The sequence below is a fragment of the Hemiscyllium ocellatum genome, chromosome 1 (assembly GCF_020745735.1).
Source record: "Hemiscyllium ocellatum isolate sHemOce1 chromosome 1, sHemOce1.pat.X.cur, whole genome shotgun sequence".
NCBI classification, from domain to species: Eukaryota; Metazoa; Chordata; class Chondrichthyes; order Orectolobiformes; family Hemiscylliidae; genus Hemiscyllium; species Hemiscyllium ocellatum.
This window is the reverse complement of record NC_083401.1, coordinates 54853646-54877575: the sequence shown is the minus strand read 5'-3', so window position 1 is coordinate 54877575 and position 23930 is coordinate 54853646.

Genomic DNA, 23930 nt, shown 5'->3' with positions numbered 1-23930 from the left:
TTCTTTCCCTGCAAGACAATGGTCAACTAATTAGGTTTTTGTGTCAAAATGACAAATATATGATTTGTTCTATAGGTTATGAGCTTTTCGTTCTTAAATGTTTTAACAGAGTACATTCACAAACTTACCTGTCGTCATGATGTCTAGATTCTTTGTCCAATATCATAACCACTACACAATTGAATAAAACAGATGACATAAAAATTTTTTAACAATTTACTCATAACAGTCATTAAAATCTCTCACCTTTTACTGCAGATAGTTCATGCTCATATATACCACATTACCAATACTGGCAGAGAAGCCTTGATTATGTATGTACATTTCATGCCTTTATCTTTGCATTATTTTGCATTTTTTAAACTTATTTTTCCAGAGGCTGTGTTCAGCATTGGTTTGTCCAATACTCATTGGCCATCACTAATTGCCTTCAAGGTGGTGCACTGCCTCCTTGAACTAATACAACCCACGTGGACTATGAACACACAGAAAGGGAGTTCTGTGAACTTTGCACTTGTGGAGAAGCTATCTTTAAGACATTATTTAGAAGCATAGTTGAAATGCTTCTAAATGTAATACAATACATTAGGTCACAAGAAAATATTTATTCAAGGTAATTCCTATTTTTCCATTCCTCAAAATAAAAAAAACCTTTGGCTCAGTAGGGATAAATACTGTAGTGATTGTAGTGAGGTCAGCCAGGTGGGCCTCATAGAATATTTTGGCTGTTAATCTGGTCCAATCAGGAAACCCCAGCTGATGGATAAAAACAGGAGTGTCGGACATACTGTCCTTTCGGAGAGCTGGCTCTGAGGGAACTGGATGTGTGTCAAGGACTCTCCACATGTAAATGATTGGATGCTGGCCTTTATGGAATTATTTCAGATACAAAAGTTCTAAAAATGAAGTGACAAAGTCTCACATTTATATAATACACAAGCAAAATACTGTGGAAGCTGGAAATCTGAACTAAAATACAAAATGGTGGAAATATTCACTAGGAAGATCATTGACGTGAAACTCTAACTCTGTTTCTTTCTCCATAGATGATGCCTAACCAGATTTAATTTGATTTGATTTATTATTATTACATGTACCTAGCTATAGTGAAAAGTTATGTTTTGCGTGCAGTATAGGCAGATCATAACATACAAAGGCCACAAAGTGATTGAACAGAGCAAAGAATACAAAGTTACAGATGCAAAGAGGGTGTACAAAAGCAAATAGATTTGAAATTTGAGAGGTCCATTCAGAATTCTAATAGCAGTGAGGAAGAAGTTGTTCTTGAATCTGTTGAGTATTTCCATAACTTTTTGTTTGTATTTATATAATATTGCATTTTTCAAAACTTTATTAAAAAATGCTCCTTACAGGATGCTCTTTTGGAGTATTGCATACAGCTCCAGTTGCTCTGCTATAAGAATGATATTATTTAAATGGAAAGGATTCAGAAAAGATTTGGCAGGTTGTTGCCGGGACTGGAGGGTTTGAGTTATAAGGAGAGGCTGGATAGGCTGGGTCATTTTCCACTGGAGCATAGGAGGTTGAGGAGGTGCCCCTATGCAGGTTTATAAAATCATGAGGCACATAGATAAGGTGAATAGCAAAGATCTTTCCTCCAGGGTGGGAAGTTTCAAAGCTAGTGGGCACATTTTTAAGGTGAGAGAGGAAAGATTTAAAAGGACCTGAAGGACAATTTTTTCACACAGAGGGTGGTTTTTATGTGGAATGAACTGCCAGAGGAAGTGGTAGATGCAAGTTCAGTTACAACATTTAAAAGACATTTGGAGATGGGTACATGAATAGGAAAGGTTTAGAGGGATACGAGCCAAATGCAGCCAAACACGACTAGCTTAGTTTGGGAAACTTGACTGGCAAAGACGAGATGGACCAAAATGTCTGTTTCCATGCTGTCTGACTCCATTATTGTTATAAACTTGAAAGTGAATTTGCACAAAGCAATGCCTCACAAAGATTAACGGGTTAAGTAACTGATTAACGGCTTTTGGTGGTGTTGATTGAACTCATTCTAATATTTTTCAATTAGAGCCATGTGATTATTAAAAGTTAAATATATCTAAGAGCAAAAAGGCACCCATGGCAATGAAGCACTCCTTCAGTAATGAACTGAAGTGTCAGCTCAGATTCTATATTCAAATTCTGGAATGAATTTCAACGCGTCAATTTTTAATCCAGAGTAGAAGTACTATCAAATTAAACAAGCAGCCATAAGTGTAGCTGATCAAAATGCTCTTTTGTGATTTCGAGAAGCCTGAAGGCCTGGTCAATGCTGCTGTCTGATATGGTGCTCAGCCATACAGTCCAGCCGAAATCAGCCTGTGCTTTGTTAGCTAATGCCAGTAGAGAGCTATAATTTCCTGCATCATTCCTGAGCTAAAGAGGAGAAGAAACACATCTCCATTGAAACTTTCTCCAGGTAGGTAAATGCTGCTTTCGATAGTTCAATAGCTTCTGTAGCTGTTGCGTTAACCCAGGCTTGATTGATATTTTCAGCAAGGCATCGTAGATGGGATAATAATGCCCATGGTAACCATTTTCCTGTAGAATCAAAGCATTCAGCAAGAAGAAACAACCAACTAAAAAACACTTTTGTAAGAAGTGATCGGAATCAACAGTCCAGGAGAAGCCAAAGGTAGAACATTAATCACCAGGCATCATCTGTTAAACCCCACTCCCCAACAAATTGACTTTCCCACCCTATTACCTGCTGATGTGTGAAGATATTTATGAATAATGAGTTGAAATTAAAAAGCAAGTTTAGCTAGTCTTTATTACCTTGATGCACATTGCAAACTAATATATGCTGAGTGATCATGTATTGTTGCTGATAAGGGTTGAACTCTGCTGATTACATTGCATGGTAACAGCATGAATGTTAATTTAACTCGATGCAATTCTTTCCTGCAGGGGAAAGTTGAATGCAAAATACACTCATGACGATTAAACTTAATTCAAATGCAAAAATGCTGCCAGAAATTCTCAAGGAATTAACTTTTCTTTCTGAATATGTTTTATCCAATAAATTACATATTTTCTTATCTTAAAAGAAATGTTTCTTGAAAAAAAAACAAAGAATTATTTGATAGTTGAGATTACTTTTACCAAAGAGCTGAGAAAAAAATGTGAAGTTGGAAATGCTGTCTGCATTTTCAACTTCCCAGCTGTGCCAGCCATTTTGACCATTTCTTGAAGCTAACAATTAAAAGGGCCAGAAGCTAGGTAACACCTGATGAGATCACTGAAGGCAGGGAGCTCTCAACTTGGTGCGGGTCTGAAAAATAGTTGAGGCGGGAATTTCAAGCCCATGTCAAAGAGTTGATGTATGGTCTATCATCTCAGCAAAATGACAGAGTGTGGTAATTAGGCAAATGTAGCATGTGTTCATGTTCTCAAATCTAATGATATCAACATTTTCTCAGAGGAAATTTCAATCAATTGTTGCCTCAGGGAAGTCAATTAGTAGACTCCATTCTTGACAGAGAGATCAGGATGCTTTTCATATCAATTTGTCACAAATAAATTTGCAACTTAAATGTCAGTTGGTAACAATATTCAGGAAAGAAAAAATGATTAGTACTCAGAAAATAGCAAGATAGGTGAGCCTAATAGCCCAGAAATCCATTGATACCTAAAATATTGGGCAAGATGTGCCTTCATGCAGCTGCTCACATAGTCCGAAGCAGCAAGTGAAATTGATGTTGGGATGATTCAGACACGCAAATAACGTTCAGCTGCTATTCATTCACTACATTTCAGAATGGAGACAATACCAATGAATCCCCAATTCAGAGAGTAACTTCCAAGCCATCATCAGATACATTTGAGAGACTTGGCTTTAGGTTAAAGATTCAGAAGACAATAATCCTTTTGTCATGCAACACTGTCCCCTGGCTAACAAGAGACTAACAAGGCACACTAGACAATATGGATCTATTCTCAGGTATTGAGATGTTCCATTCATTGAGGGCAAACTTCAATATGTGAAATTCAATATTGCCTACAATATGTTCATCTATCCTCAGACTATCTCAGGAAGCAGAGTTGGCAAAGACTTCAAAACCAGCACAAACTTCATGGTCTGCAGGCAAGTAGTACCATTTGTTCTTCTGTATGTGTCAGAGTCATAGACAATATACAGCAGAGAAAGCATCTCAAATCATCATTGATTCCTCCTTCAAACCTTGCAAATTCACTGGTAGGTAGGTGCTCCAATATAATTGTTCTCTGTCAGATCAAAATCTCCAGCATCAAGACTGGATACTGGCAATTAGCTTCGTTGGATGCATTATGTTACCTGCAAGCCTTTTACACAGTTTCCAAAATAAATGTTCTATTCCAAGATTTATCATGGCACATATTTATCAGGAGGACAGAGAAAATGTCTCAAAGGCTCCATGAAAAAATGCAATACCCCATTTAAAGATGGCACAGATGTCAGGGATGTCCATTTTTTGACAAATACATGGTAAGTGCTAAGCTGTTCAGGAACAATCTGTGATAAGATGGGGTTTGAATTGAGTAAGAGAAATGCTACAGAAACATGGTAAGTTTTAAATAAAGCATAGTTAGTAAAGTGTAATGACAGATCCTGTTAAACCTCATAGGGAGAAATCATTTGAAAACCTTGACAGAATTGACAAAAAAAAAGATTAGGTGTTATAAAGCCAGGTTTTTGAAAACATGAATAAAAGTTCTTTGAGTTTGCAGTGCTATTCTATAGAACTTTCCACATTAAATGTCCACATTAAGTCTAGGAGAACTTGGGAAATTACTTTTGGAGATTCAGAAGTTCTGTCACTTGAACAGATAAATTAATTAATGAGGGGTTTAAGATTAAAATGTTGCACCAGAATCTGAAATTTTAGAAGGTGTGGCCATCAGTTTACAAATAGATCTTGTGAAGGATGAAATGGTTAGAGTGACAGTAGAGATATTAAGGTTGGAATTAGATTGTTAAAAAAAAGAGAAGGAAAAGCAAAAACAGAGAAGAAAGGAAAAGAGAAAGGGATAATACATAATAGAATTAGAGAAATAAGAAAGCAAAGCATAGACTAGGAGAAAAGAGATAGAATTTCAGGAAAATACCAGGAAAGGATGTTTGAAATAAGATAACTCAAGCTGAGGAGCAGAAATTGTCCTGCTTTGCCTGAAAATACAACTCGGAAAAAGTTAATTGTGGAGGGAACCCAATTTGCTCATTTAATTTCTTTGCTTGAGGAAATAGAAGTACAGACCTTTTTTTTTGATTTGATTTATTTATTGTCACATGTACCTAAGTACAGTGAAGAGCTTTGTTTACGAGCAGTACAGGCAGACCATAGTAAGCAAGACACACAGATCATAGGATGAAAAAAACTGCAACAGAGGCGTACGGGTTACATCACACAGGCGTGTGCTAGACCAGAGCAACATGAACAAGATCAGAAGTATTTGAAGTTAGACAGTCTATTCATCCATTTAATAATGGCAGGGATAGTACTGGAGCAGGAAGAGAAGCCATTGCAAATGATTCTCTGACGTCTCTGGCTCTGAGCTATGAATGGTACCATATAAGGGCAGTCCTTCCTACTGGACCATGGCAGAGAGATTCTAGAAGAATATGCTATGGTCAGTTGTGGCAAAAGTTGGTGACAGATTGCAAGGGATGAGAAACTGTGGTGCATTTGAGATGTTAAGCTTCAAAGCCACACAAGTTAGTTATAGCCCATCTATTTATTTTTAGTTTTCATTATGTGCGAAAGATATTTCAAGAAATTTGCTTATAAATAGTATAAAACTGAGAGTGCCTATAGTACCATCCCTAATGTTTTAAACTTGTATGTCAATATCTCAAACATTTAAATTGGACTGATGATGTAAACTTAATATCCATTCAATTTGTTGGCTGGGATTTAAAAAAAAAATTGGGCGGCACGGTGGCACAGTGGTTAGCACTGCTGCCTCACAGCACCAGAGACCCGGGTTCAATTCCCGTCTCAGGCGACTGACTGTGTGGAGTTTGCACGTTCTCCCTGTGTCGGCGTGGGTTTCCTCCGGGTGCTCTGGTTTCCTCCCACAGTCCAAAGATGTGCGTGTCATGCTAAATTGCCCGTAGTGTTAGGTAAGGGATAAATGTAGGGGTATGGGTGGGTGGCGGGGCGGTGTGGACTTGTTGGGCCGAAGGGCCTGTTTCCACACTGTAAGTAATCTAAAAAAAAAATTGGTGCATAGCTGTTTTTGAGAAATTTTGAGAGTGGAGTTAACTACATTGGCAGGTAGGGCATTCCACTCCCTTACCACTGTCTGAGTAAAGAACCTGCTCCTGACATCTGTCTTAAATCTATCACCCCTCAATTTGTAGATATGCCCCCTCATACAAATTGACGTCATCATCCTAGGAAAAAGACTTTCACTGTCTACCGTACCTAATCCTCTGATCATCTTGTATGTCTCTATTAAATCCCCTCTTAGCCTTCTTCTTTCCAATGAGAACAGATCCAAGTCTCTCAGCCTTTCCTCATAAGAGCTTCCCTCCAGACCAGGCAACATCCTGGTAAATCTCCTCTGCACCGTTTCCAATGCTTCCACATCCTTCGTGTAATGGGGCAACCAGAACTGTATGCAATATTCCAAGTGGGGCCACACGAGCATTTTGTATACATATTCTGAAGTTAAATGAATTCCAAAAAGATTTGGAAAATAGTTACTTATTTGTCCTGGCATTCTTTTGTAATCTGTACAACTGACTGCTCCTGTGATTTAACAGATAACTTTGCAAATTCCAGTTAGAGGATATGTTTTTTGTCACTGTCAGAATTTGAAGACAGCTCAATGGTTTAAAAATAACTTAGAGTAAAAAATGAGGTCTGCAGATGCTGGAGATCACAGCTGCAAATGTGTTGCTGGTCAAAGCACAGCAGGTTAGGCAGCATCTCAGGAATAGAGAATTCGACGTTTCGAGCATAAGCCCTTCGGCTTATGCTCGAAACGTCGAATTCTCTATTCCTGAGATGCTGCCTAACCTGCTGTGCTTTGACCAGCAACACATTTGCAGTTAAAAATAACTTACTTTTCCTAATGGAGAGATTTAAAGAATATTTTCTTTTAGTGTTTCAAGTTCATAGAACAAAGTGTCCAAGACCACAAAATCTTAAATCTTTGTATAGAGTTGTTGATGGGAAAGAACAAACAAGTGAGAAAGGTGTAATCTCTCCCTTGATGACTCAGAGGCCATTTAGCTTACTTGTGTTTGTTTGTGAAGCTCATTTAATGCTTATACATTCGAGACACACTACATATTTGTGAGTTATTGTTTTGCTTCAACTGCAAGACTTTCAGGCTCATAAAACAAACAAAAGATATGTATTGCATTTAAGAACTCCGGAAATTTCTTTGTGAATGTCATAGAAAGGACAATCACTTGAAAAAAAAATCAATGATTCTAATGATTCAATAGAAAGTGAACACTTGGAGCTAAATGCATGCAACAGCTCTAAGAATGTGAAACCAGAAACCAGAACCTTAAAGTAAGGGAACACTTCGGAAGCAGTGATCATAATATGGTAGAGTTCAGTCTGCAGATTGAAAGAGAGAAGGCAAAATCGGATGTAATAGTGTTACAGTGAAATAAAGGTAATTATGAGGGCATGAGAGAGGAAATGACAAAAATAGACTGGAAGCAGAGCCTAGTGGAGAAGACAGTAGAACAAAAATGGCAGGAGTTTGTAGGTATAATTGAGGACACTGTACAGAGGTTCATCCCCAAGAAAAGAAAGATTATCTGGGGAGGGATTAGACAGCCATGGCTGACAAAGGAAGTCAGGAAATGTATTAAAGAAAAAGAGAGATCCTATAAAGTGGCCAAGGGCACTGGGAAAACAGAAGATTGAGAAGGCTACAAAAACAAACAGAGGATGACAAAGAGAGAAATAAGGAAGGAAAGGGTCAAATATGAAGGTAAGCTAGCCAGTAATTTTAGAAATGATAGTAAAAGTTTATTTCAAAATGTAAGAAACAAACAACAGGCAAAAGTAGACATTGAGCCACTTCAAACTGATGCTGGAAGCCTAGTGATGGGAGATAAGGAAATAGCAGGAGAACTTAATAAGTACTTTGCATCAGTCTTCACAGTGGAAGACATGAGTAACATCCCAACAATTAAAGGGAGTCAGGGGGCTGAGTTGAGTATGGTTGCCATTACAAAAGAGAAAGTGCTAGAAAAGCTAAAAGGTCTTAAAATTGATAAATCTCCTGACCCCAATGGGCTACATCCTAGAGTTCAGAGGGAGGTGGCTGAGGAAATAGCGGAGGCATTGGTTGAGATCTTTCAAATGTCACTGGAGTCAGAGAAAGTCCCGGATGATTGGAAGATCACTGTTGTAACCCCCTGGTTCAAGAAAGGATCAAAACAAAAGATGGAAAATTATAGGCCAATTAGCCTAACCTCGGTTGTTGATAAAATTCTAGAATCCATCATTAAGGATGAGGTTTCTGAATTCTTGGAAGAGCAGAGTCTGATTAGAACAAGTCAACATGGATTTAGTAAGGGGGGGTCATGCCTGACAAACCTGTTGGAAGTCTTTGAAGAGGTGACAAGTAGGTTAGACCAGGGAAACCCAGTGGATGTGGTCTATCTAGACTTCCAAAAGGCCTTTGATAAGGTGTCACACAGGAGGCTGCTGAGCAAGGTGAGGGCCCATGGTGTTCGAGGTAGGCTACTGGTATGGTTTGAGGATTGGCTGTCTGACAGAAGGCAGAGAGATGGGAATGGCAGCCGGTGACAAGCGGTGTCCCTCAGGGTTCAGTGTTGGGGATGCAGCCGTTCTCATTATTTATTAATGATCCGGATGAAGGGACCGGGGGCATTCTAGCAAGGTTTGCCGATGATACGAAGTTAGGTGGACAGGCAGGTAGTACTGAGGAAGTGGGGAGGCTGCAGAAGGATCTAAACAGTATGGGAGAGTGGTCCAGGAAATGGCTGATGGAATTCAATGTGAGCAAATGCACTTTGGAAAAAAGAATAAAAGCATAGACTACTTTCTAAACGGTGAGAAAATTCGTAAAGCCAAAGTACAAAGGGATCTGGGAGTGCTAGTCAAGGATTCTCTAAAGGTAAACATGCAGGTTGAGTCCATGATTAAGAAAGCGAATGCAATGTTGTCATTTATCTCAAGAGGGTTGGAATATAAAAGCACAGTTGTGCTACTGAGACTTTATAAAGCTCTGGTTAGGCCCCATTTGGAGTACTGTGTCCAGTTTTGGTCCCCACACCTCAGGAAGGACATACTGGCACTGGAGCTTGTCCAGCGGAGATTCACATGGATGATCCCTGGAATGGTAGATCTAGCATACGAGGAACGGCTGAGGATCCTGGGATTGTATTCATTTGAGTTTGGAAGATCAAGGGGAGATCTAATAGAACCTTACAAGATAATACATGGCTTGGAAACGGTGGACGCTAGGAAATTGTTTTCATTAGGGGAGGAGACTAAAACCCATGGACACAGCCTTAGAATTAGAGGGGTTAAATTCAGAACAGAAATGTGGAGACATTTCTTCAGCCAGAGAGTGGTGGGCCTGTGGAATTCGTTGCGCAGAGTGCTGTGGAGGCCGGGAGGCTAAATGTCTTCAAGGCAGTGATTGATAAATTCTTGATGTCACAAGGAATCAAGGGCTACAGGGAGAATGCGGGTAAGTGGAGTTGAAATGCCCATCAGCCATGATTGAATGGGGGAGTGGACTCGATGGGCCGAATGGCCTTACTTCCGCTCCTATGTCTTGTGGTCTGATGGTCTTATGGCAACAATTTGCATTCTTCAGCACATTGCAAGGTTCGCAAATTCGGAACATGACTTCATTGTAACTTTGCCCATTAAAGAGTTATAAGATTGCATTGGAAACATTTCAGAGAGGTGCTATTTCCTGAATTGATGCAGTAGTCTTATGAAGAATGGTTGACCAGGTTCGGTTTATACTCATTGGAGATTCGAGGAATAAGAGGTAATCTTATTAAATTTTCACAGAGATATGATGAAAGAATGTATCCTCTCGTGGGCAGGGTCTAGATCTGGGGCACTTAGCTTGACTGGAGTGTTTCTGCTATTTAAGATAGAAGGAAAGGGGTTTTTTTTCTCTTAGGAATTCTCAACAACATAAAGCAGTTGATGCTAGGTAATTGAATATATTCAAAGCTGAGTTAAATAGAGTTTTGAATATTAAGAAAGGTGAGGGCTGTGGGAACAAGCAGGAAGTAGAGTTAAAGCTACACCCACATCTTCCAATCCTTATTGAAAAGCAGAGTAGACTTGATGGGTCTAATGGCCTCCTCCTGTTTGTGTTTCTTATGACCTTTTGTAACAATGCCTTTCAAATCTGGTGGCATGGTGACTCAGTGGTTAGCACTGCTACCTCACAGACCCAGGGACTTGGATTTAATTCCAGCATCAGGTGACAGTCTGTATGGAGTGTGCACATTCTCTCTGTGTCTGTGTGGGTTTCCTCCAGGTGCTCTGATTTCCTCTCACAGTCCAAAGGTGTGCAGGTTACTTGGATTGGTCGAGCTAAATTGCCCAAAGCATCCAGGAATGTTGTGGTTCTGTTCACCGAGGTGGGAGTTTTTGTTGCAAACGTTTCGTTCCCTTTCTAGGTGACATCCTCAGTGCTTGGGCGCCTCCTGTGAAGCACTTCTGTGATGTTTCCTCCAGCATTATGCATAAATACCGGAGGAAACATCACAGAAGCGCTTCACAGGAGGCTCCCAAGCACTGAGGATGTCACCTAGAAAGGGGACGAAACGTTTGCAACAAAAACTCCCAGCTCGGCGAACAGAACCACAACAACGAGCAACTGAGCTACAAATCTTCTCCCAAACTTTGAACATCCAGGAATGTGTAGGTTAGGTGGATTAGCCATGGGAAATACAGGGATAGAGTAGGGAGTGAGTCTGAGTGGAATGTTCTTCAGAGAGTTGGTGTGCACATGTTGGGCTGAACGGCCTGTTTCCACACTAGAGAGATTCTATGATCATAGCAGAGGTCACCCAAATCGGGAACTTTTCCAATTGAACAACTTTCCTCAGTGATAATTCAACCCCTGTTTTCAAATACTGCAAAGTGAAACTGGACAGTGCTCATTTAACCTAGGCTATGTGCCCCATTGCTCGATATTACAGTCAGTGCAGGCAATCTCATCTCAGTCATAATTTGTTTGCAGGTCAAGCAACTTGTATTATTGCTTTTAGATTCAATACTATGGGTGTAAATGGTAGTGAGTGCAAAGCAGCAGGACTTTGCTTCGTGAACAGCAACACTAGTTGTTCATAATCGATGCCAGGCAGAAATATTCTGATTCATTTCGTGCAAACCAAAGGTTCAATCATGCTGTACCTTGCTTACCATAACTCTGACTTTTTTTAAAATTTAAATCTCTTGCTATGACATAGCTTTATTGCTTCAGCCAAGAAATCCTTGTCGACCATTATTCACATTTAAACAATTCCTATCTCACACCTGACAAATTTGATTGTGGAAAATCACTTTGGTATTAGATAAACACAATCTTGCTTTTCTTTTTCTCCAGAAAGATGTGTTTAATAAGTTTCGCAGCATTCTGCCTTCTTTTGTGACAAAGATAGATTTGTATAATTTTAGTATTGCGGATGTTCTGAGTTCCGATACCAACACCACATTGTCAATCTGATCCTGAAGTTCTCCTGCTCCAGTGTTGATATTTGCTGGCGGCAACAGTTAATGGGATTCTACCAACAGTAAATTTGTTCACTGATCACCATGTTCGTCTTCCCTTATTGCAGAAATGTACCCCATCAGAAGAAAGTTTATCTGGTGTGTCCAGGCTGGGTTATGAGAAGGTAAATGCTGCAGTTGGTACTCTGCTTTACTGCCACATTGTTTAAAATTCAAAACAAGATTAATGATCCGTCAGTTAAATGTTCTTGACTTTACCACAAAGGGCTAAACTGAAGGCAGGATCAGATTCAACTCCCTCACGACTCTCTCACCAACCATCATTGCATACTAGTTTATTTTCTAATAAGAATTAACTTTAGAAAAATAGATTTTGGCCAGATAAAACATACTTATGGAAAACTAAACTCTCATTTCAAATTACCTTACAAAATATTTCTGTTGTCAAATATATTTCCTTAAGTAACAATGGAGTAAGAAAAATTTTGACGATACATGGAAAAGTAGTTACGGCTGATAGTTAAACATGAATAAATACAGCAGGTCTGGCAGCATTTGCAGTGAGAAATCAGCGTTAGTGTTTCAGATTGAGTGATCGTTCCACAGAGCAATTTCTGTTTTTGTTTCTGATTTACAGCATCCACAGTTCTATTACTTTTTAATGCCGCTAATTGATCATAATGGTTAGATACAACATATTCAAAACAAAGCAAATCCTTCCTGTGTTATAATTTATTTGGCATAGGTTGCTCTCTAGTCAATATTCTTGAGCAAACTTTAACTGTGAGCATCAACATGCTACAAGGTTTGCCAACAAGGGAGTGTTCCAATCAGATATATTCATGATTCACATAATGCACACCTCCAGCAGGTGTCCATGTTTTTTGGAACTGTTGTCAATTTTCATTCCTGAACTAAGGAATATTGGTGCCAATTGCAATGCCCCTACCACCACTCATTAAACACCAGGGTTCCAATCTGGTCATTTTTTCTTGATCTGTATGTCGTTGTGATATAATTGGCATAGCAGACCTGAATCTCTTTTTCAACATTTTATGTCCACATATACTTACAGGGGAAAAGCAAAGGCTTGTGGAAGTGATAGCGTTAATGGGAACTACAGAGGCAGAGACTAAAAGATAACTCTTAAATTTGCTGCCTTTGTTCATATCAGGCACTGCTTAATTTTTCATAGCCTGCTTCCCGCTGGCCTTGATAACTCTCAAATGGAAAGTGCAACAGCTTTATTAAACATTGAAATTCCATCTAAAAGGGCATTGTGTTATAGCCTTCGATTTCTCAGGTTTCTGTCTAGTTCATGGTCTGATTTTTGCTGTTCATCACAAAGTTGCCTCATTGAATGACTCCTGAGGTTTAATAAAATTATTGTCAACCATTACACATAATCTTGTGGCATGGCCAGAGGATTCTTGACCCTTAGGTGAGCCATCTGTTTTTTATCCTGTCGTTCAGGAATAAATACAATAAAGCATCCCAATATATTCACGCAAGAAATAAATAAGGCACGCTGTGGATGAACTGGCCCCAGTGATGGATTATCCATGTTATCAGCTGAAACTGCAGCATTAGTATGACCAACATGGCAATCAGTAATGTGGCTGGTTAACCAGAGTTTGTGGAGGTCTGACTTCATTTTTCAATTGTCTTCAACTGTCTCATGGACAAAGATTCAAAGTTTGAATTTTTAAAAAAATGCAAACACTTTGTAACTCTATAAGAGATATAGACAGTAAGTTTGCATTTGACACCATAATTGGAGGTGTAGTGGACAGCGAAGAAGGTTACCTCAGATTACAACGGGATCTTGGTCAGATGGGCCAATGGGCTGAGAAGTGGCAGATGGAGTCTAATTTAGATAAATGCGAGGTTCTGCATTTTGGGAAAGCAAATCTTAGCAGGACTTACACACGTAATGGTAAGGTCCTCGGAAGTGTTGTTGAACAAAGATCTTGGAGTGCAGGTTCATAGCTCCTTGAAAGTGGAGTCGTAGGTAGATAGGATAGTGAAGAAGGCATTTGGTATGCTTTCCTTTGTTGGTCAGAGTATTGCTTACAGGAGTTGGGAGGTCATGTTGCAGTTGTGCAGGACATTGATTAGGAATATTGCATGCAATTCTAGTCTCCTTCCTATTGGAAAGATATTGTGAAACTTGAAAGGGTTCAGAAAAGATTTACAAGGATATTGCCAGGGTTGGAGGATTTAAGCTATAGAGAGAGGTTGAATCGGCTGGGGCTGTTTTGCTTGGAGCTTCGGAAGCCTATAGAGGTTTACAAAATTATGAGGGGCATGGATAGGGTAAATAGACAAAACCTTTTCCCTGGGGTGGGGGAGTGCAAAGCTAGAGGGCATATGTTTAGAGTGAGAGGAGAAAGATGTAAATGAGACCTAAGGGACAGCTTTTTCCCAATGAGGGTGGTACATGTGTGGAATGAGCTGCCAGAGGAAGTGGTGGAGGCTGGTACAATTGCAACATTTAAAAGGCATCTGGGATGGGTATATGAATAGGTAGCGTTTGACAATATAGAATAGGTGCAGGAGTAGGCCATTCAGCCCTTCGAGCCTGCACCGCCATTAATATGATCATGGCTGATCATTCCTAATTAGTATCCTCTTCCTGCCTTATCTCCATAACCCTTGATTCCACTATCTTTGAGAGCTCTATCCAACTCTTTCTTAAATGAATCCAGAGACTGGGCCTCCACTGCCCTCTGGGGCAGAACATTCCACACAGACACCACTCTCTGGGTAAAGAAATTTCTCCTCATCTCTGTCCTAAATGGTCTACCCCGTATTTTTAAGCTGTGTCCTCTGGTTCGGCACTCACCCATCAACGGAAACATGTTTCCTGCTGCCAGAGTGTCCAATCCTTTCATAATCTTATATGTCTCAATTAGATCCCCTCTCAGTCTTCTAAACTCAAGGGTATACAAGCCCAGTCGCTTCAGTCTTTCAGTGTAAGGTAATCCCGCCATTCCAGGAATTGACCTCGTGAACCTACGCTGCACTCCCTCAATAGCCAGAATGTCTTTCCTCAAATTTGGAGACCAGAACTGCACACAGTACTCCAGATGTGGAGGGAGGTTTGAAGGGATATGGGCCAGGTGCTGGCAGGTGGGACTAGATTGGGTTGAGATATCTGGTCGGCATGGATAAGTTGGACCAAAGGGTATGTTTCCATGCTGTACATCTCTATGAATCTAATATGGCAATTGTTTCTGATCATCTGTAATCATGTCTTTTTGGAGAGAGAGAGTAAATCATCTGATGTTATATATTATGGCCAACAAAGAGTGACAGAGTGTATCCAATGTAGAGCACATTCTTTGTATCAGGAAGCATGTAGGCTAGGATTTTGCAGAGAGGATGAAATTCTCCCCACCCTACCAGCCCTGAAAACAAGGACTCTATTGTATGTAGTTGAGATGATTAGTCATCTGATGTCCGAGCTTCTGCCCTTCTGAGGCAGGATGTCCCACTGTCAAGATTTGCCATCAACATCTTCAGTCCCAGCAGTGCCACCAGGAACAAGGCTATTGCTGGGGCAGGAGCAGACTCCAGAACAGTAATCCCACTAATGGACCAGAGATCAGCTGGGTAAGGATCAGGTAAGGATGGCAGTCTCCTTCCTGAAAGGACATTGGTGAACCAGATGGACTTTTCTTGATCATTGACAATGGTCACAACTATTATTTTTTATTCAAATTTCACCAGCTGCTGTGACAGGATTGGAAACTGGGTCTCCAGAATATTATTCCGACCTCTGTATTAACAGTCCAGCGATAATACCAAGAGGTCATTGCCTCCCATAAATGCTGTGAGGAGGTGTTTAAGTGGCTGTTAATCACCCACTCAAGCGTCACAATTGACCTAAAGATATTTAAGCCTCCATACAGTTTGTAAAATACCAACAGAGATCACGTGACAACAGACACACTAACCTCTGCCAGTCCAATGCAGTCTCCTGATGGAGGAAGGTGGGAGTGCAGGGAATAAACAATTGCAGTTATCATTGCTTATTTCAAAAGGACTTTTCATATAAATTCTGTTTAAAATTTCAGTATGATAGCCTTATCAGATACAGGTTTCAGCCTGTGTTGTGGACTATTACCACACTAGGAACTGATAAGTTTGCAGAGTTCATGTGAGAGGGACCAGCAGAAAAATAACTCATTGTGCTGACAATTTGTTGGTGTGCTAATTTACAATAAGAAAGTATGAAATGGTTTGACTGTCCTGTCACGTTACTTCACATGTGTGACTATGTCATTCAGAGGATGATCTTTGTTGCAGCCATTCCATCAAATGAACTTAAGGTTCAATATTTTAAAAGAATCAGTTGAAAAGGATCAGTACCTTTTTGTCCAACAATAAACCAGGTAGTGGCTCTATCTCAGCTTCTCTATCTGTCTGACAGGATCATGGGCATGAAATATATCAAGTGAATGTTCAAAGCAAGGTGTACTGTAATATTGGATCCATGAAGTCACAGACAATGACAATCTCAAGAAAAATTAACAGTACGTAAAACATTGTAAGGCACTTTAACCAGCATCTAAAAAACAATCAGTACTTCTAGTGGGCTGGTGTCTTTTTTAAGTCAATTGTCTCACAAAGAGGTGGTGCTTTTTCAAGTTACCAGACATCTAGGCCAAGTACAAGGTGTGGTTGTTGTTCGTCAATATTAATTAATTTAATAGGAGAAAGTGAAGATTGCAGATGCTGGAGATCAGAGTCAAAAGGTATGGCACTGGAAAAGCACAGCCGGTCAGGCAGCATCCGAGGAGCAGGAGAGTTGATGTTTCAAGCATGATCTCTTCATCAGGAATGCAGGGGGGGCCCTCCCCACCCCATTTATCTTGCATCCCCACTGGGCTCCGCCCCACCCCACACTGTTTCTGATGAAATGTTTATGCTCAAAACATCAACTCTCCTGCTCCTCAGATGCTGCCTGACTGGCTGCGCATTTCTACACTTTTTGACTCCATTAATTAATTTAATGTCATGCCAGAAGAAAATAATTATTATGTGATTCCAAGATACCCACCATTGTACACTCCTATAAATCTCACTCACTTGCACAAAGATAACATTAGTGAGGATAAAAATAAGCTGTGTAAACACAACGTTGTGTAGTTCAGTACCAAGTGGTATCAGAAATAAAGGATTTGTGCCAAGTTTATGAGAAGAATTAGAGCTGTTCTGTTTCCTCCAGTGCTGACTTCATTAGCATAAAAGAGCTGTTGATTCCCCAGATCCAACTTGAAGCCAAAGAGCAACAAGCCCACAGCAGACTTTAAAATCTCATTTCCAGCTTGCTGTTTTGGCAGGGGATCTCCAGTAATAATTAATTATCAGGAAACTCAGACCTCCTGGCAGGAAGCCGGTTAAATAAAGTCAAGCAGATATCCCATAGTGCATCATTCCCATTGCTAGCTCACTAAAAACTAAATATCCATCTTATCTGCATAAATATTTATATCTACATCCATTATGTTTGTTGCTTTATTTTAATTTGATGAAAACATTTCTGATTTGGTAAAACAAGGTTGAACTTGCAATTTGTGAAAACTACTGTGTGCTTTCATCACCTGCGTGGGCTCAGTATTAAAAATCTAATTCTCTTATCCAAACTCTTCCATTAACTCACAGCTTTGCATTTTTTTTAACCTCTTATATATCTTTAAACTTCAGAGAATTCTACTTCCCTAATTCCAGTTTATTGTCCATCTGTCATTTCCTTTAGTACATGGTGTAGGTTTGTCATTGCTGAATAACATTAATATTGTACTGTACGTTGTAGCTCAGAGTTCTTTAGCCACATTACTGTAGACATAAAATTACTCTTCCATACTGTATTCACTTTTCTCTGGTCTTCTGGAAGCAAAGTTTTGCTGCAGCTTCTAATAATTACATTTTCCAACAATATTGTCTTTAAAGCAATAACAGAAAAAATGCTATCAGTCAACAATGGCATCAAATATTTATACACAAATGTCAGCCAGAAATGTTGTGGTCCATTTCCTACAAGTTGTGACATCAATCACCATCTACAATATTGTTTTATTGAACATCGCATTTGCATTCTCCTCATATCTGGAGAAATGAACACAACGGGCAAACAGTGCATCTGAGAAGAATTCCAAGATTTCTGCACGAGATTGTAATAAATTTACACTGAGAATAAATATTAGCATTTTAATGTACATACAATCCCTTTCCTTTGAACTGCATCTGCAACTGCTGAGTTACAGTAATTCTCTTCCTAATAATATTGCACTGGTTTAAAAATAAAGTCTTCTAGACTTACCTCCATGAAAGTGATTCTTCTTTTAAAAATTCCCTCATAGATGCAGGTGTGGTTAGCTATGCCACCATTTATTATTGCTCATCCCTAGTCGTACATGAGAAGGTGATGGCGAGCTGCCTTTTTGAACTGCTGCAGTCTATGTGCTGTAGGTTGACTCACACTGGCCTTAGGGAGTGAATTCCAAGATCTTGACCCAGCGACAATGAAGGAACATACAGAGGAGAAGAATAATTTCCTGTTGAGCTACTGCTATAACTTAGTAGAAGACAAGCAGAATTGTGTTTTTAGCTTTTTACATATTCTTTTCTTGCAGGTTCTATTAATCTTCCATGAGTTATTCCAGAAGACTGCAAAAAAGATTTTCTTTTTCTGTTCCTGCCTTATGTCTACATTCCCAAGGATGTGTCCTTGGACCCTCCTATTTATCATTGGCAGGATGCCCATTGACAACACTGTCCAAATGTGCATATATTTGCCTCCTCCCTACCTTTTATCTTAGCCTGCCTGGCACACTCTCCTCATTCATGATGAAGGGCTCTGGCCCGAAACGTCGAATTTCCTGTTCCTTGGATGCTGCCTAACCTACTGTGCTTTAACCAGCAACACATTTTCAGCTTTGATCTCCAGCATCTGCAGACCTCACTTTTTACTCAAATGTGCATATATGCTGACATCCAATTTTTCCTCTCGAATATCTGTTGCAATCATGTCACTATTACTAAATTCTCACAGTGCTCATCTAAAGTTCAGTTCTGGATAGTCAGACATTTCTTCAAATGAATGATTGGAAACATTGACAGGATTACTTTTGGTAACCATTCCAGACTTTGTTCCCTAGCTACTAACTCCATTCTCTTCCCTGGCAACAATCTGAGATTAATTCTGTCTGTTATAATTAGGTGCTTTACTTAATCTAAAGATAAGCTTCTGATTTTGCAGTTGTGGTCATCACTATGGCCACTAGTTCCATCTCTGGAATATTGCTTACTGTGTTCTTAAGCAGCTTATTTGCTTTTGAAATGCTTTCTTCCTAGACTTGCCTATTCCGTCACCCATCAGTGAAGCAGGCATGAGTGACAGGACAGAAACCATCAGAAATGGCAATGCACTCATGTCCCTTTCTCTTACTTCCAATTGTCCTCAATTCATTTTTGCTTCACCATCTGCAGATGAGAGAAGCACGATTTCCCCCTCCCAGCATCACTAGCCTGACCTCATAACTTCCCCTGTAAAGAGAGAGAGAGAGAGAGAGAGATACAACCAGTCCAGAGTATGGGAGTACAATGGAAAATTAGGAAGACACTAATGAAGCATCACTCATTTCCCTACTCACAGCTACCAGGTCAGATACTGACATTTAATTTACTTTAGAGAAGCATTTAGAAGTGATATCAGCTTTTGGTGAAAGATGGTGCAAAAGTGACCTGTAGCGAGGGCAAGGTACAAAGATAGAAGAAGCGGAGATTTCCTGGAAGGTGTGATCATACCTTAGTTTTGATGCAATGAACTCAGATATTAGTAACATGTTGACTTAGTAGTTAACACCTTTTAGGAGAAAGTGAGGAACTGCAGATGCTGGAGATCAGAGCTGAAAATGTGTTGCTGGAAAAGCGCAGAAGGTCAGGCAGCATCCAAAGAGCAGGAGAATCGACGTTTTGGGCATGAGCCCTTCTTCAGGAATCATTCTTGAAGAAGGGCTCATGCCCGAAACATCGATTCTCCTGCTCCTTGGATGCTGCCTGACCTGCTGCACTTTTCCAGCAACACATTTTCAGCTCAGTAGTTAACACTGCTACTTCACAGCACCAGCGATCCAGCTCTATTCCATTCATGGTGACTGCCCGTCTGGAGTTTGCACATTCTCCCCATGTCTGTGTGGCTTTTCCTCCGGGTGCTCCAGTTTCCTCCCACAGTTCAAAGATGTACAGGTTCAGTGGATTGGCCATGGGAAATTCAATTTACAGGGATTGGATCAGGTGTGTGTCTGGGTGTCATGCTGTTGAGAGGGCCAGTGTGGATTCAATGAGCTGAAAGGCCTCCTTCCACACTCTGGGAGTTCTATGAAAGGACCTTAATTGGAGAATGCACAGAGAAAGCCTTTTGGAAATGTACAACGAAGTAGTTAATGGTAGCACGTCAGAAAATCAGCAATCGGTATCAAGAAGCATGAAGGAATCCAGTACCAGCTTGTCAGAGGGCTTGAGCAGACCTTATACCCCATTCTTTCCAGCACAAAGTGGTAGAAAAATCCAAGAGAAAAGATCCAACTGATGGCCACTGTTTCAGTTTCTATTGCAGCACTCTGAGAAGCCACTCAGATTCTAGGGATAAATATTTATGACAGAGAAAAGGAGGAATTTCATCTCTCATAGGGTAGTCAATCTGGAATTATTTAATTGTGTATATTATTATTTAATTGTAATTATCTAACTGAGTATTGTCTGTAATTATTTAATCAAGTTCAATGTGGATAATTTGACTGATTCATAGCAATACAATAGCAAACATATATCATTGCAATTGTCCAAGTAATACAACTATAATGTTATGAAATTTTAGAAAAATTGCCATGGATTGATTAAATAAGTGACTAAAAAAATTATGTAAATAAAAGAGAAAATAATTAGAATCACTTAGAGATTTGAATATCAACGTTTCATTTACCTATGCTTTTGTTCATCACTCATTCCATCAGCTTTCAGATATAAACAGAATCCATAGAATTTAGTTATTGCTCCAGCTTACTTAGAAAATATGAATTCATGTCTGAAATAGAAATTGACCTTCATGTAATAGAAATACTTACACCATATTAATTTCATGTAACCAAAATAAAATATAATTTCCCTCATGGACTTTTAAAAATGCCTGAACTGAGCTTTATTTCTAAGTAGCAGTAGAATGATTTATTGTCTGCATGAACATTCACAACTGTTAGTAGTCAGTTGGTGTGGTAATTAAGTGAATTGCGAAATAATTTACTGATTCTCTTTCTTTGAAACATGGTTCATACAAATTTATAAGATTCTGCAATGTTCTAAAGAAAGTCATTCATGGTGAATTAATGATTAGTTGAAATTGCTTCTCAAGGAAAGCTGGAGCAAACCACTACTTAAAGCATGTCATTTATCCTGCAACATGTGGTCTGTTAGACACAAGCATTAACCAGTGCCCAACTGACATGAGGAAGTAAATCGTGCCAAGCATCATATCTGAGTCCGTCTCCAAGGTCCACCCGTGAAACACAGGGAGCAAAATAGATGCTGGCACTGTTGAACATTGTATATCTTTTATGCCAAATTGCCAGTTTGTGGTGTTATTGAACATGAGAGACTAAGGGATGTCTTTCTGGATTAACAACACAAAGCTCAGAGCAGTGCTTGAGTGGAAATTGGAGCTAATTATAGATGTTTAAAATCCATCACAAATTTCAGGGTGTGACAACAGATGACAATTTGTGATTTCACACTATTTACTGAGGAGGGATGAGAAAGTAGTTGAGCTCATCACTGAATCAAATGTCATAGAATTGTCAGACTGCAGACTGAGGTCATTTGGCTCATTTCAAAATTCTTTGCTTCATAAATTGGCAACAATACCTACCCCCTGCGATGAATTTCTAGCCTCACACTAGTGATAATCTGCCTATTAGTTAGATGCTACGCATCAGGAACCAAGTATATTGGCACAGCCTTGTGAAGAATAAAGCCTTAGTTTTGTATCTTAAAATAAGAAGACAAAGTCAGAAATAAGAACAGGGGTCCCTACGTCCCTAGCTCAGGAAATATCAGGGAAGCAGTTCATGGGCAGCATGTGCACATAGAACATTCTGGTTTCAGGATTAACAGTAGTGAGGCCACCTCACCCGAATCCCTAAACTTCAGCTTACTTAATAAGGGGTCAACTGGGACAAGTTATTTCTGGTGAGGTAGATGGATGTTGGCTGAAAATCCCCATTCCCTTGAGAAGCTAGCTTTTCTAGCTCTCCCAGTTTGACAGACAACAGACCAATACCTCTTTTATTGTCACTTCATTCATATAACTATGCTAATCCCACATGTAAGGTCAGCAAGAGAGATTTTAAGCAAGTGCATACATCACTTAGATCAGATCGCATCAGATTAACCTCTATGATTCAACCACCTTGCAGTTATTTAATGGCATTTCCTTTTTAAATGTTAACAATGTGATTAATTAATCATTTTAAATATGCTCATTAATTTAAGTTACCTCTACATGCAGCTTAAATCTAATCACAGTCTGGCAACAATATCCAAGTACAACTGTCCCGGCTATACATCAGACAGATCAATGAAAACTATTACCAATATTCATATTTCCGAATTTATAAGACAATAAACAGCATTTTATGCTTACAAATTTTAGCAGAGAGATGACAATCAAATCCTTGAAAACACTTTTATTCATTCTAACAGCAAAGTATTGGACAAGATGGTCATATGGTCAAATAGTAATTTTGATTGGTTATTAAACTCACTTTCTTTAATGTTGCAAATTCTCAGTTATATGATACACTGACCAATAGAACAAAATTTCAATTTATTTGGATGGGAGAACAGAAAATCCAACCACAGCCCATCCTACTAACTATTGTAAAACAATACACAAAATATTGAAGATGTTTTTGGTTAGGGTTAACATAAGTCTCCCAAATGGAAAAAGAAAACCAAAATGTAGAGAAAAACATTCAGTATAAATCCTATCCAGAATGAGAAGGGAAAACAGCAATACCCAATCAGAACAGCCCAATGGTTGCAAGAGAAGCTGCATTTGTACCTTTATATTTGTAAATGTATTAATTCATTTCATACAGGAAAAAAATATCAAGCAAACATAAGGAATAAAAGAAAAATGGGAATCCTACTGAGTCTTGTCTATGCCTGACTTTACGTGAAATATTGAGCATTCCTTCTCCTGACCTACTGAGGTCCTCATTTCTGGTATGAATGTATATCCGTTTCATTGCCACTTCCAGCATTCCTCCCAGACTGGGAAACATCATCACTTTTCTTCAATTTCCACCTTGCCAATGTACAATCTACCTTTGACTCTTGCCTTTTCATATTTAGTTTTATTATAGCAAACTCTTTATTAATCAGTATCTGTGGGACCAGGAGTGTGCTGAATGATCAAATATTTTGGATAATCAAGAGGTTCATATCATCAATGTAAAAACCATGTAATAGAAACATAATGCAGAGTAATACACATCATTGCTATAATTTATTTACAGCATAAATCACTTAAATAATAAAACAGCTTTGCCTTAAATAAAAAATTACTGACAGAGTGCCTTCTCACTCACATCCTCAACTAACTGGGAGTTAAATATCCAGCAGAACCAGACTATTCAGAAGGACGGACCAGAAGGTAAGGGAGGTGGTGTAGCTCTGATATTCAAAAACAATACCAGGGCGGTGCTGAGAGATGACATAGGTTCTATGGAGAATGAGGTTAAATCTATTTGGGTGGAAATTAGAAATTCTAAGAGGAAAAAGTTACTGATAGGAGTAGTCTATAAGCCACCAAATAATAACATCTTGTTGATGCAGGCAGTAAAGAAATAACTAATGCCCGTAAAAATAGTACGGCAATTATTATGGGGGATTTTCATCCACATGTTGATTGGCCGAACCAGCTCAGTCAGGGTGCTCTTGAGGAGGAGTTTTTTGAGTGCATCCATGATAGTTTTCTTGAACAGTATGTAATGGAACCGACGAGGAAGCAAGCTATCCTAGATCTGGCCCAGTGTAATGAGGCAGGAATAACCAACGACCTCATAGTTAGGGATCCTCTTGGAAGCAGTGAACATAGCATAGTTGAATTTAGCGTATAGATAGAGAGTGTGAAGATAAAATCCCATACCAGGGTCCTTTGCT